Below are 13005 nucleotides of genomic sequence, written 5' to 3'. Positions count from 1 at the left end.
CTGAGTGAACTGTAACCATTCTCCCTTTTGGTCCCAAATGAACTCTTGATTTAGTTCTAGAATCAAACAGCTTTCTTTGCTAAAAAGGTCCTTTTGAAGAAATGAAATACTAGTAAGAATGTTTCAGCCAGGCTTGGTGGCTCAGCCTGTAATCCCACACTTTGGGAGGCTGAGGTGAGTGGATTGCCTGAGCCCACAGGTTCGAGACCCACCTGGGCAACTTGGCGAGACCTCATCTCTACAATAAATCAAAAAATCAGTCGGGCGTGGTAGTATATGCCTGTAATTCCGGCTACTTGGAAGGCTGAGGCAGAAGGATCGCCGGAGCCCAGCAGGTCGAGGCTGCGGTGACCAGGAGCGGCCACTGCTCTTCAGTCTGGGTGACAGAGTGAGACTCCAACTCAAAAAAAAAAAAGAAAAAATGTTTCCCTGTTGTTGACAGGTGACCTTTATTTGTAAACTGCCATCTTGTCAGGTGTTTTTTAAGCATCAGGGAGATCAGCCTTGCCCATGAAGGCCGCATGTGTATAGAAAATATATTCTAACTTTTACCATAGTTCTGGCTTTCTCTTATTCCTAAAGTGATGGCAAAAGAATAAATCGGGTTTGACCCTGCCTCCTTGCTGGACTTGAGTGTTGAGGAACAGAACCTGGCAGTTCTAGGACAAGGCAAACCATCAAAGCAGACGACTCTCATGGGGTCTTCCTTGGGGTGACCACCGCTTTTAAAGCCATCTGCCAAGTCTCTTCCAGGGCAGGACCTGATTACTGGGTGAATGAATGTTGCAAAGCCTTGGGAGAGGCCAAAGAGCTATTCTAGCACGAACTGAGAAAACCTTCCTGCAGGGACAAGAAACCTTGAGTTTAGGTGCCTGGGTTCCAGCCTCGACATATTCCACAGTGTCTAATTCTACTCTTCACCGTGTCCCACAGCTTGTCCGGTCTCTGAGAAGGTCCCAGCCCTTCTCAAATACCCAGATTTTGAAAGTACGTTTCCAAAGTCGGAGGCCCCTGTGACATTTTCCTGACTTAGAGAAGCAAAACCCACCTTCCTCCTTCTCTCTTCCCCTTTCTCTCACATGCCCCCCTCAAGCTCTCTCCAGCCACGGGCTCCAGTGGCTGTTCAGTCAAGCCCTGTGCCTTTTCGCCCTGAACACTGCCCAAAGCATCCCCTTCCCACCTGCCTCTCAGGAACTGGAGACTTTGCTAGGAGATGTCTTTTAAGTGTTCCTTACTGGGACAAGGTGGAGCTACATTTGCAGAAGCTTCATTTTCCTCCCTGATGTTGACTTCTGTGCAGGGGCTAATTCATGTTCCCGGCTCCCATCTCCCCTTAGATACACAAAAAGCCCACCCTCTCTTTCTATAGTGATGGAAACCAAGAAAGGGGGCTTATGAACTGCAAATGTCCATGTGTGAGAGGAAGGGGACCTGATCCACTCAACCTTCTCTTCTGGATACTTCTTCTCTTGCCCCTGAGCTATCGAAAGTAGGAAACTTGCAGAAAAAAATACCCCCTATACATTCCCACGACTGCATACCCATCATTGTAGGAAATAGGAAAGCAAATACAATTTGGGTTTTGTAAAGCCTACATACTTCAGCAGTTTTTTCTCTGTCTTCAATACTTGTGAGGGGGAAAAAACAGCTCACCCAAGGCGTTAGGTGTTCACGTATCTATTCATTAACTATATTGGAAGATTTAATTCTATCAAGTCTTTTATTACCTCAGATCATTCGAAGAAGCAAGCCAATAACAAGCTTTGGAGGCTATTTTACCATTCCTGTTCCCAAAAGACTCTCCTGGTGCCTGACAGGTTGCTCTTGAGGGCTTGCGTCTACTTTTTTAAAGTCAACGGTTTTTTTGTGTGTGTTCTAGTTTCCATAGTAGTAGAGAAAATATAGAAATATATGCAAAAATATATAGTTTTCTTTAGATCAGAAACTGATATTTTTGAGTCAGCCATATGTATTTTGTTTAAACGATTTAAAATAAAGTGCCGTCATGTAACCCTGTGGAAGGGAGTACATAACCAGCTATTTGACATGACAGGTGATTTCGTATATTTGTCATTGATTTTAAAACCAATACACCATACTTCCTTTCTCCAAACAGCCATCTTTATACTTAGGGGAAAAATGTGTTGGGTTCTAGACTTTTTTAATATAAATTTTGTTGATATGGAATTAGTAAGTTGAAGCGTTTATGTGCATATGTTTTTTAATATGAGTTTTTTCTATTCAGTTTCAGTGATCCAACTGGCAGTGAGTAAATATGGCATAAGTTAATAGTGCTTTTCTCCAAAATGGTGCTTTGGATTTGAAATGGGTCTGATGGGAAGAAGGAGAGCATACCATCCTAGATTCCTCTCTTGATAAGCCTAGGGAAACAGGTAGTGGACTGTGGATAGTGAGGAAGACATCCAGCGAGAAGGGACGCAGCTGTCAGGAGATGAATGTGCGCCCGGAGATGAATTGGCCAGACTCTTTTGTAACTAGTGACTAGGGTCAGGGGCCTCAGCTGGATTTGTGTTTCTTGAAGAATGGCTGGCAGAATGGTACCAAAGACATTAATATCTCCTGGTCTGTAAGGATACTCTGATTTGGGGGTTGCAAGTTTTATTATTTTACTTCCTGTTCCCCCAGAGTTGTCCATTAGTGAGTTTTTGTACAAGGATCTGACCGGTGACTCCTTCCTTCCCCTAGAAAGATTTTGTGCAATATATTGGATGGAGATAGAACTCTAAGTAGAAAAAACAACAATGGCTGGTTCTGACTCTGGGTGACAGTCCTGGGGCTATATCCTTCCCACAGGTGTCCTGTGTCCTCTGAAATGACTCTCCCATCCCTAAAGGTGTTAAGAGAGAGGTCACCTGAACACTTGCAGATTCTTTAGGGTTTGGGTTTCTTCTCCTTGAGTTTCTGACGGGAGAGTTTGCACAGTTAAATCTGAGTGATTACCTCGGCCAAAAACCCAGAGGGGCGTGGCAAGCTCGCACATGCCGAAAGACCTCTAATTGCATCCCTTCCTTTCTTTCCCACTTCCCTCGCCTTACAGTTGAAGCAGCGCATGGCACCATCACAGTGTGCACACTTCCTAACCTTTCATATCTGGAGACCTCCCCACGCATGGGTGTGGGTAGGCACTTATGAATGCCTGCCGTTCTTAAGCCATTCCAGCCTCTTTCTCAGAGTAACCCAGACACCCTTCCATGGAGCTCAGTGCCAGTTCCTTTGCCTTCCCAACCCTGTTGTTCGGCCTACTGTTCCCTTTCCTCTTGATCAGGAAAGGAAACAAGAGGAAAGGGAAAGGAACTGGCACATGGAGCTGAATTGGCCTCTGGCTCCTGTTTTCTCTCCATATGTATATATGCCATATGTGAATATGCCATATATATGTGCCAACAAATCTATCCGCGTTGTTCTTTTCAAATTAGCACACAGATAGGAATTTTGAGTGTCTCCTTCTTCTTTTTAGTAACTAGTGTAACAAGCACTAGTATTTTTGTACAAAAAGGAAAAATAAACAAAATAAAAGATTGACTCTTGTGGTCTGCATGACATAAACAAACAAATGGTGATATCAAAGCAATGTGTACACCAGTGTGTGTTGCCATAATTTGCAATTCAGCTTAACAGTGCACCCAATCTGTATTTGCATTTGATATTATTTAAGCTCTATGTACAATGTTTTGCATGTATTTATATGGTTCTTAGGGGGGAAATGCTATAAATTGGCAAATCTGAAATTCAAATGTATTGTTCCACTGAGATGGGAAGAATAGGAATTTTAAAAGGGATAGTTTTTTTGGAACCAATAAAGCTTTTTGCTGATGAGCAGAAACCAATACTGCCATGCACTGAGAATAAAAGCCCATGCCCACTTGTAACTGTGCTGTCCTCAATGTGTCTCCACTCTTGGGTAACACCACTGACTGTCCATTGAAGTTGAGATGAGAACACCACAGCCGCGTCGAGAATTCCATCCGAGCAGGTGCAGAACTCAGCTTGTCACTGGACCCTGACTTGCTTCCCCCAGTGACACACGGCCCTGGAGGCCAGTTTCACTCCCTTGTGGTACAAGCTTGGCTCTGCCCACCTTGGTTAGAATCTGCAATTCAGGAGCATTTTTTTAAAATATTAAATGCCTTTTGGGAAAAGTAGTTATCCTTATATTAGCTGCTTTTCCCTCGGGTTCTCCACCATTCTACCTTCTCCCCATAGTGCTTTTAAAAATTGTTCATTCATGTACAATGCGACTAACGTGACTGAGATTAGGCCCCAGTTTCAGGTCAAAACAGCTTCCTGACAGGTTATTTACATTCGAGTTTTCATATCTCAGACAGCTCCTTCCTGCAGCTCTCATCCAGACGCACAATCAAGTTCCCTGCCCTCTTGAAGACACCATGGTACACACCTGTTGTCCCAGCTACTGGGGGTGGGGTGGGGGGAGGCTGAGGCAGGAGGATGCCTTGAGCCTAGGCAGTTCACGTCCAGCCTGGGCAACAAAGCGAGATACTGTCTCTTTAAACACACACACACACACACACACACACACACACACACACACACAGACACACACATCCATCATAGAGAGAAGAAGACTTTACCTACTCCCCACATATTTTGCCTTTAAGAAAAATGTGACATTGAAGAACATCCCAAATTCTCCCAGCCATTAGGCTGGTCCTGAAGGGGAAACTAACCTTGCTAGAAAACTACTTCTGTGATCTGAGGTCTTATTCTCACTTTTCTTGCCTGTCCCAGGTTGCTCTCTACAGGCATGAGCATATGCCCACTTAGTTTTTTTAAAATAGGGGCTTATTTGATAACAGAGGTCATAAAATAGTCACAAAACAGAACTAAAATTTCCTAAATACCCTTATTAAAAAGGATGCAACGCACACCCCTATAAAGTCCTTTCTAAATCCTGGCCCTATATTTCCCCTCCCCCCCCCCACCTTGTCTTTGTTGGACCCCGCATCTGTACCTCTGTGCTGTGCCAAAAAGACGAGCTTAGGACCCACACCTCCTAACCCCAGCAGGGTAAGGGATGGTGAGGGATGAACCTCTGAAGTATTCTGGCAGAGACCACTGTATCCTAAAACGTTGCTTCAGCAGGATATACAGTCCCATATAATGAGCTAGAAAAGCTCATTGGGCCTAGATGACTGTATGGAAAACAGCATGCCCTTTTCTTCCATCTTTTTCCCTACCCCAGTTCTTTTTTTTTTTTTTTAATCAATATTTTTTATTATGATGTTGTGGGGTACAGTTAAGGGTTAGGTATACAATTATGTTTCATTCAGGCACCGTGTTGATAAGAGGTGTTTCCCCATCCCCAGACAGATATTTGCTACCGTTAATCCCATCACCCTCCCCCCCGCATAGTTTCCCAGTACCGTCAGTCATTTTCTTATAGTATTACTTTGAATGTTCAAGGTCCATTATATGAGTGAGAACATGTGACACTCGGCTCTTTGTTTCTGTGAGAGGTCACTCAGTATTATAGACTCTAGTTCCATCCAGGTTGCTGCGAAATTCATGATTTTGTTCTTTTTGATGGCTGCATCCTACCCCAGTTCTTAAAAAAGAGTCTTTGCTTGGCCCTCCATCTTTGGAAATGATTTGTGTGTCTCTTTCTTAGCTACTACGTCCTCTTCCTGGGGTCACCGGTTGGTCTCAAGCTCTCTACCAAGCCCACCCAGTTCCCTCCCAAGTATACACGTGACTAGGCAACTCCCTGACCTCCTCTGTGGCAAACCCAGAGAGAGAAGCTGTCTCATGTGGTACCAGGAAGGCGGTTACCAGCCCCGACCTGGTTTGATAGGGCATGGCTCTCTTGTCATCACAAGCAGGAAGGAGGATGAGAATGGCATGTCTTTCACCAACACACAATTTTGAAACTCTGTTGTAAATAAAACATGTAAATATGTCACTATCTCTGTGTGATATCATTAATATCCAGTTTCCTCCTCATGAACCTAAGCCATGAGAAGTAATAACCTGATAGATTTATGGACTGGGAAACTTTTAGCTTGAAAGGTAATAGCTTCTGGGTTATGGGTTTGCCTGTGTCCTGATGTAGAGCCAATCATAAACCAGTCTTTTTTTTTTTGAGACAAAGTCTTACTCTGTTGTTGGTCAGGTTGGAGTACAGTAGCATGATCATAGCTCACTGCAGCCTCCAATGCCTAGTTTCAAGTTTTTCTCCCTCCTCAGGCTCCCAAGTAGCTGGGTCTGTGTAGCTGGGACTACAGGCACAGGTTACCAGGCCCATCTAATTTTTTAAGTTATTTTTTTTTTTAGAGAGGGAGTCTCGAACTCCTAGCCTTAAGCAATTCTCCTGCCTCAGTCTCCTGAGTAGCTGAGATTACGGATGTGAGCCACCACACACGGCTCATAAACAGGTCTTGGCCAGGTGTGGTGGCTCACACCTGTAATCCCAGCACTTTGGGAGGTTGAGGCAGGAGGATTGGTTGAACCTAGGAGTTCGAGACCAGCCTGGGCAATGTAGCAAGACTTCATCTCTGCAACAACAACAACCAAAAATCTTGATTTCTCTGAATCTTTTTTAAAATAATACCTCCCTGGCCCAGCACCACTCTCTGTCCTCAAAAGGTACATGCACAGAAGAGAGTAGTCTCTTTAGAATGGTCTCCCACTGCCTTCTAAGACTGGAGTCAAAACCAGAATGCCAGCCAGGTGCTGTGGCTCATGCCTATAATCTCAGCACTTTGGGAGGTGAAGGCAAGAGGATTGCCTGAGTCCAGGGGATCAAGATCAGCCTGGGCAACTTGGCAAGATCTTGTCTCTACAATAAATAAAAAAATAAAAAGGCGGGTGTGGTGGCGCACGGCTATGGTTCCAGCTACTTGGGAGGCTGAGGCGAAAGGATTTCTTGAGCCCAGCAGGTTGAGGCTGCAGTGGCCATAAGTGTGTCACTACACTCCAGCCTGGGCGACAGAGTGAGACTCTGACTCAAAAAAAAAAAAAAAAAGCAGAATGCCATTTCACACAAACTTACAGTGAGAATTTAAGTGGCCTACAGAGTTGAAAAGTCAAATTACAGTCAGAAATTTAATTTCTCCAGCCAGCGTAGTGGCTCACGCCTGTAGCTGCAGCATTTTGGGAGCCCGAGGCTGGAGAATCCTTTGAACCCAGAAGTTCAAGACCAGCCTGAGCAACATAGTGAGACCTCATCTCTATAAAATCAAAAAATTAGCCAGATGTGGTGGTGTGCGCCGCAGTCCCAGCTACTCGGGAGACTGAGGCAGAAGGATCAGTGGCGGTGAGCATGCCACTGCACTCCAGCCTGGGCAATAGAGTTAGACTCTGACAACAGGAAGGAGGGAAGGAAGGAAGGAAGGAAACTTTTCCTGAACTCTAAGCACAGGGAAATACATGAATTATACAAGGGGCTAGTGCCATCACACTCACAGGGGGCTATATCTGTCTCTGTCTCACCTTTAGAATAAACCTGGGCTCTGTATTCAAGTTCAGGAAGCACGTGGTTTCTCTGGTGTCTCCTGTACTGGAGGACATGCAGACCATCTTTTAGCGCATTATTTTGCCAAAGACAACACAGTTGATTAGGTTAAGCTTTTTTGCTATGCTTGGCACAGGAACACTACATTGAAAGACTTTGATTTGTTTTTTTTAACTCCAGATCTTCATGTCTTGGCCTATTTAAAGCAAGCCTGTATGATGACTTACTTGAAAGAAGGAGTAAGGTTGGGGAGGAAAGGGCTGGGACCTAGAGATTGTCTTCAACCATGCCTAGGAGGAAGAACAAACACACGGTCATCCAATACCCTTTGTTGGAGTCAATAATCCTACATCCAAACCTTTTGAATGAGCTGCTGCTAACGTGGCAGGAAAGGGAAGCGGGTTAAATGTTCTTCCTGTTCACTCTTTGGAAAAGGAGCTAAAACAGCAAAATTAGAGAGATGGAGTAAGATTCTGGTATGTGGCAGATTGGAGGAAGACAACACACATGCCCTGACTCCAACTCTGCTTCTTGGCTAGCTTGATTTTTTTTTTTTTGAAACAGGGTCTTGCTATGTTACCCAGGCTTGTCAACTCCTAGCCTCAAGAGAGCCTCCCACCTCAGCCTCCCAAAGTGCTGGGATTACAGGCATGAGCCACCATCCCAGCTCTCGGCAGCTTGATTTTCTTTCTTTACAAGGAGACTATTGAACTACATCAATGATTTTCAAATTTCACTTTGAAGAACAGAAAGGAACTCCTTAGAGATGATTCAGGGCCCACAGGTGTTCAACAAAAATAGCATATTAAAAAAATGTTTTTGTCTTCCAGGTCAGCTGTAGCTTTAAAAAAAAAAAGACTTAAAAACATTGAACTAGCCCATCTCTGAGGTCCCTGCCGGCTCTGAAATGCTATGATTCTAATTAACAAACCAAATCATCAGTACCGAACAGATCCCAAGTTGGGTGGCTCTTGTCTCAATTCTCTCCCATGATAATGATCAATGTACACACAAGTAAAATACAGTAAAACTCAGAGATTGACAGGCCAGCCTGCTGAGACTCTTATCTAGCTGATTCTGCAGTAGAATGATAATCTTCTACTTGAGAATTTGCGGTGGAAGGGGCAGTACTTTGAGAATCCAGAGATCTAACCCAATGGAATGGCATGGAATTAGGAGAAGCGAGATGTCTCATTCAAGGTGGGATGGAAGGAGCCTGGCCTGGGAACGAGAAAGCCTGTATTAGAATCCTGACTCTGCCACTGGTTTGCTGTGACCATTCAGGGCCTTTCACCTCCGTCACCCTTCCCGTTCTTGCTCTCGTGTACAGTTGCTATCAATGTCCACTGGAGAATGCCTAAATGGAATCTCTATTTCACTGCCTTATCTGCCCTGGAATGTGGTGTTGTGTGTGTGTTGAACACGGCCGCGTACCGGGACGTGTGTAGGCAGGTTTCACTTTGGGCTCAGCCACTTGGCTCTGCAACAAAAACAAATCTCTCCACCCCCCCAGGTGTGAGAAGCATGTTTCTTCTCCTTTCTGAATCTAATCCAGCGCTGAGCTAGCTTGCGCTCACCGACGTCACTGAGCGGCCTTTTGTCATTTTCGTGGTCTCGTCTCCTGCCCTTGGATGCTGGTCCGTTCATTCATCTCACAAGTATTCGTGGTGCCAGGTCCTCAGGATGAACAGAACAAAGTCCCTGACCTCTTTAAAGTTGTCCTGCAGAGAAGAGACAAAATAAACAAGCATGTAGCTTGTCGACTGGTGATATGGACCAGGGAGAAAAGTACAGTGGGGGATGGGGAATGAGGAGCACCAGATGTGAGTACAGAGTGCTCCCAGAAGACCTCTGTGATAGAGAGACATTTCTGAAGTCACCTGGAGGAAGAAACAATGTGAGCTATTTAAATATGTGTGGTCAGGAAGCGATGGCCCAGGCAGGGTGTGGTGGCTCACGCCTACAATCCTAGCACTTTGGGAGGCCAAAATGGGAGAATTGCTTGAGCCCAGGAGTTCAAGACCAGCCTGGGCAACATAGAAAGACCTGTCTACAAAAAATTTTTTTAAATAGCCAGTCCCAGCTACTCGGGAGGCCGAGACGGAAAGATCTCCTGAGCCCAGGAAGTTGAGACTGCAGTGAGCCATGATCATGCCACTGCACTCCGGTGTGGGCAACAGAGTGAGACCCTGACTCAAAAGTAAATGTATAAATAAATATGTGGAGGCCAGGCATGGTTGTCCACATCTATAATCTCAGTACTTTGGGAGGCTGAGGTGAAAGCTAGGAGTTTGAGACCAGCCTGGGCAACATAGTGAGACCCCCCATCTCTACAAAAAAAGTTTTTTTTTAATTAACTGAGTGAGGTGGCGCACACCTGTAGTTCCAGCTACTTACCTGTGAGGCTGAGGTGGGAGGAACACTTGATCCCAGGAGTTCAAGGCTGCAGTGACCTGTGATCACGCCTCTGCACTCCAGCCTGGATGACAGAGCAAGACATTGTCTCAAAAAAAAAAAAAGGAAGAGAGAGACTCTGGGCAAAGGACACAGCAAGTACAAAGGACCTGAGGCAGGAGACTTTGATTTGTTTGAGGATATGCAAGGAGGTCAGGGTTGGAATTGAGTAACTAAGTGGGAAAGTGAAAAAGATGAGTTCAGAAGCTGTGGACGGTGGTAAGATTGGTTTTCATGAAACAGGAATTCATTGGAGGATTTGAACATAGGACTACAGTGATCTGCCCTGTGGTTTAGCGGGTAATACCAGCTATTGTGTGGCTGCCATCTAGAGGAACATGGAAAAGCAGTGAAGTCTTAGCTAGCATACATGCCTCATGCAGGCCTACAAGGGTTACAGGTAGCTCCAAGCCCTACTGTCATGCTGTTGTCCCACAACACAAAAAAAAGAAAAAGAAAAAAAATCCTTGTTCAAAAAAACATTCAATATATTTCAGCAGATCCTGTTCAGGATGCCCTGATCTGTGAGTGAAATGATACCCTGGTTAGTGAATGAAATATTCTACTCATACAAGAAGGGCCTAGCAAAGCCACCTTGACCTGTGTCTTCCCTGCGCCGGTCTGCACACCTATTGTCACACCCACTGTCTTGTCCCCAGGCAGGCTTTCTGCCGTTCTCACCTCCACTGAGACATGCTGTGCCCCCACCTGATTCCTGATGTGACCAACCATCCACCCTGCTCACTCTGCTGAGAAGTCGCCTCCTTCCCGCCAAGTCCCTGGGGTCAGAGTCTGTGTGTGTGTGTGTGTGTGTGTGTGTGTGTGTGTGTGTGTGTGTGTGTGTGTACATGCACGCTTGGAGAAGCGACATCGGTTCACTCACAGCTCTGGGGCTGAGGCACGACTTGGGGCTATTAAGAGGCAATTGCAAACCAGGCGCGGTGGCTCATGCCTGTAATCCCAGCACTTTGGGAGGCCGAGGCGGGAGGATGCTTGAGACCAGCCTGGGCAACATGATGAGACCTTGTCGCTACAAAAATATTCTTAAAAATTATCCAGGCGTAGTGGCATTTGCCTGTAGACTCAGCTACTCGGGAAGACTGAGGTAGAAGGATCTCCTGAGCCCCGGAGATCAAGGCTATGATGAGCTGTGATCGTGCCACTACACGCCAGTCTGGGCGACAGAGGGAGACTTTGATTCAAAAAAACAAACAAGAAAAGAGGTAATTGCTCATCCAGACACACCACCTCACAGCTACCTCTGCCTTGTGGCCCCACAGCTGGTAGGTCTCAAAGAATATGGGGAGGCTGCCAAACAGAGAACCCCAGAAGGACTGCCCTGCTCTCAGGACTCTCAGACTTAAGGAAAGGTTCTTTGTCAGCTGTGACAACCCACCTTCTCCATTAGGGCTTGGCCTATGCAGGGGAACAGACACCTCCCTAGTCTGGCACACTCTCCGCCTCCAAAAACTCTTACTCGTCTCTAAGGTCTTGGGTGGAATGAGGGTAGGAGGCAGAGGAGGGAGAGAAGTGTTTCTGTACTTTTAAAATCTTTCTCTTATCCCTGCTCTCTCACAAAGATAACTTCAAAAGGAGGCATTTGCTGCCTTTGTTCTGTTTCAGACGTGTCTGGACTGGAGAGGCCTCCAGGATACAGATAAACCAACAAGGAAGGGTGGGCGGGGGCTGCCACCACGAAGGCTTCCTGTGCATCCTACGTAGGTGTCCCAGCCCCAAATCTTCAAAAACAAAGCCCAGTTGTGGTTGTCTTTCACACAGGGCAATTTTAGCATCTGAGGGCACAGAATTAACAGAGGCTACTATTAACATCTTGGGAGAGCAAAGGAGAGACCATACACGGGGCTCATATGGCCCTTCCTATGAAGTAGAGAGGGCAGTGCCTGGGCTGCTTTTCTTATTTGACTGATGAGGACTAACCACTGATTTTTCTGCATATTTCACCTCATTACACACTTACACCACAAATTCACAGCAGTCAGAAGCACTTGAGAGAACTTCTCAGAGAGTCCAATTAATTCTTGTGGTCCACCGGGCTCAGTGGCTCACCCTGTAATCCCAGCACTTTGGGAGGCCGAGGCGAGTGGATTGCCTGAGCCCATGGGTTCAAGACCCGCCCGGGCAACTTGGCGAGACCTTGTCTCTACAATAAATCAAAAATTAGCCGGGCATGGTAGCATGCGCCTGTAGTTCGGGATACCTGGAAGGCTGAGGCAGAAGGATCGCCAGAGCCCAGTAGATCAAGACTGCGGTGGCTGGGAGCGTGCCACTGCACTCCAGTCTGGGCGACAGAGTGAGACGCCAACTAAAAAAAAAAAAAAAAATTCTTGTGTTCAAGCACTGTGCTAAATGCAAGAGAGGCAATAAATAAAACACAGCCCCTGTCCTCAAGGGCTTCAAAGTCTACTTGGGAGGAAGACATTTAAACAAAGAATTCCGACAACCTGAGAGATATGCTCTCACAAATTTGCGTACAGAGTGCTATGGGGGTCCAGATGTAGAAACACAGAGTGCTATGGGGGTCCAGATGTAGAAAACACAGGAGGCTCACAGAGGGGGTAGCACTTGGACCACTTTTTTTTTTTTTTGAGTTGGGAGTCTCACTCTGTCACCCAGGCTAGAGTGCAGTGGCACGCTCACGACTCACCGCAGCCTCGACCTACTAGGCACAGGTGATCCTTCTGCCTCAGCCTCCTGAGGCTGAGATTAAAGGCACACGTATCTCTAAGAAGCAACCTCCAGGACTCCTTAGATTTGCTAACAAAATGGTGTGTACCTGGAGGCTTATAGAGGGAAGGCTTTGGATTCCAAAAAAGAAAACAAAAGAAAACAAAAAGAGCCAGGCTCGGTGGCTCAGCCTGTAATCTCGCGCCTTTGGGAGGCTGAGGTGAGTGGATTGCCTGAGCCCGCGGGTTCAAGACCCGCCTGGGCAACTTGGTGAGACCTCATATCTACAATAAATCAAAATGAGCCGGGCATGGTAGCGTGCGCCTCTAGTTCCAGCTACTTGGAAGGCTGAGGCAGAAGGACCGTCAGAGCCCAGC

Source organism: Carlito syrichta, unplaced genomic scaffold (assembly GCF_000164805.1).
Source record: "Carlito syrichta isolate Samal-C Ts95f unplaced genomic scaffold, Tarsius_syrichta-2.0.1 Scaffold307186, whole genome shotgun sequence".
Taxonomy (NCBI): Eukaryota; Metazoa; Chordata; class Mammalia; order Primates; family Tarsiidae; genus Carlito; species Carlito syrichta.
Note: the sequence above shows the minus strand (reverse complement) of the source record.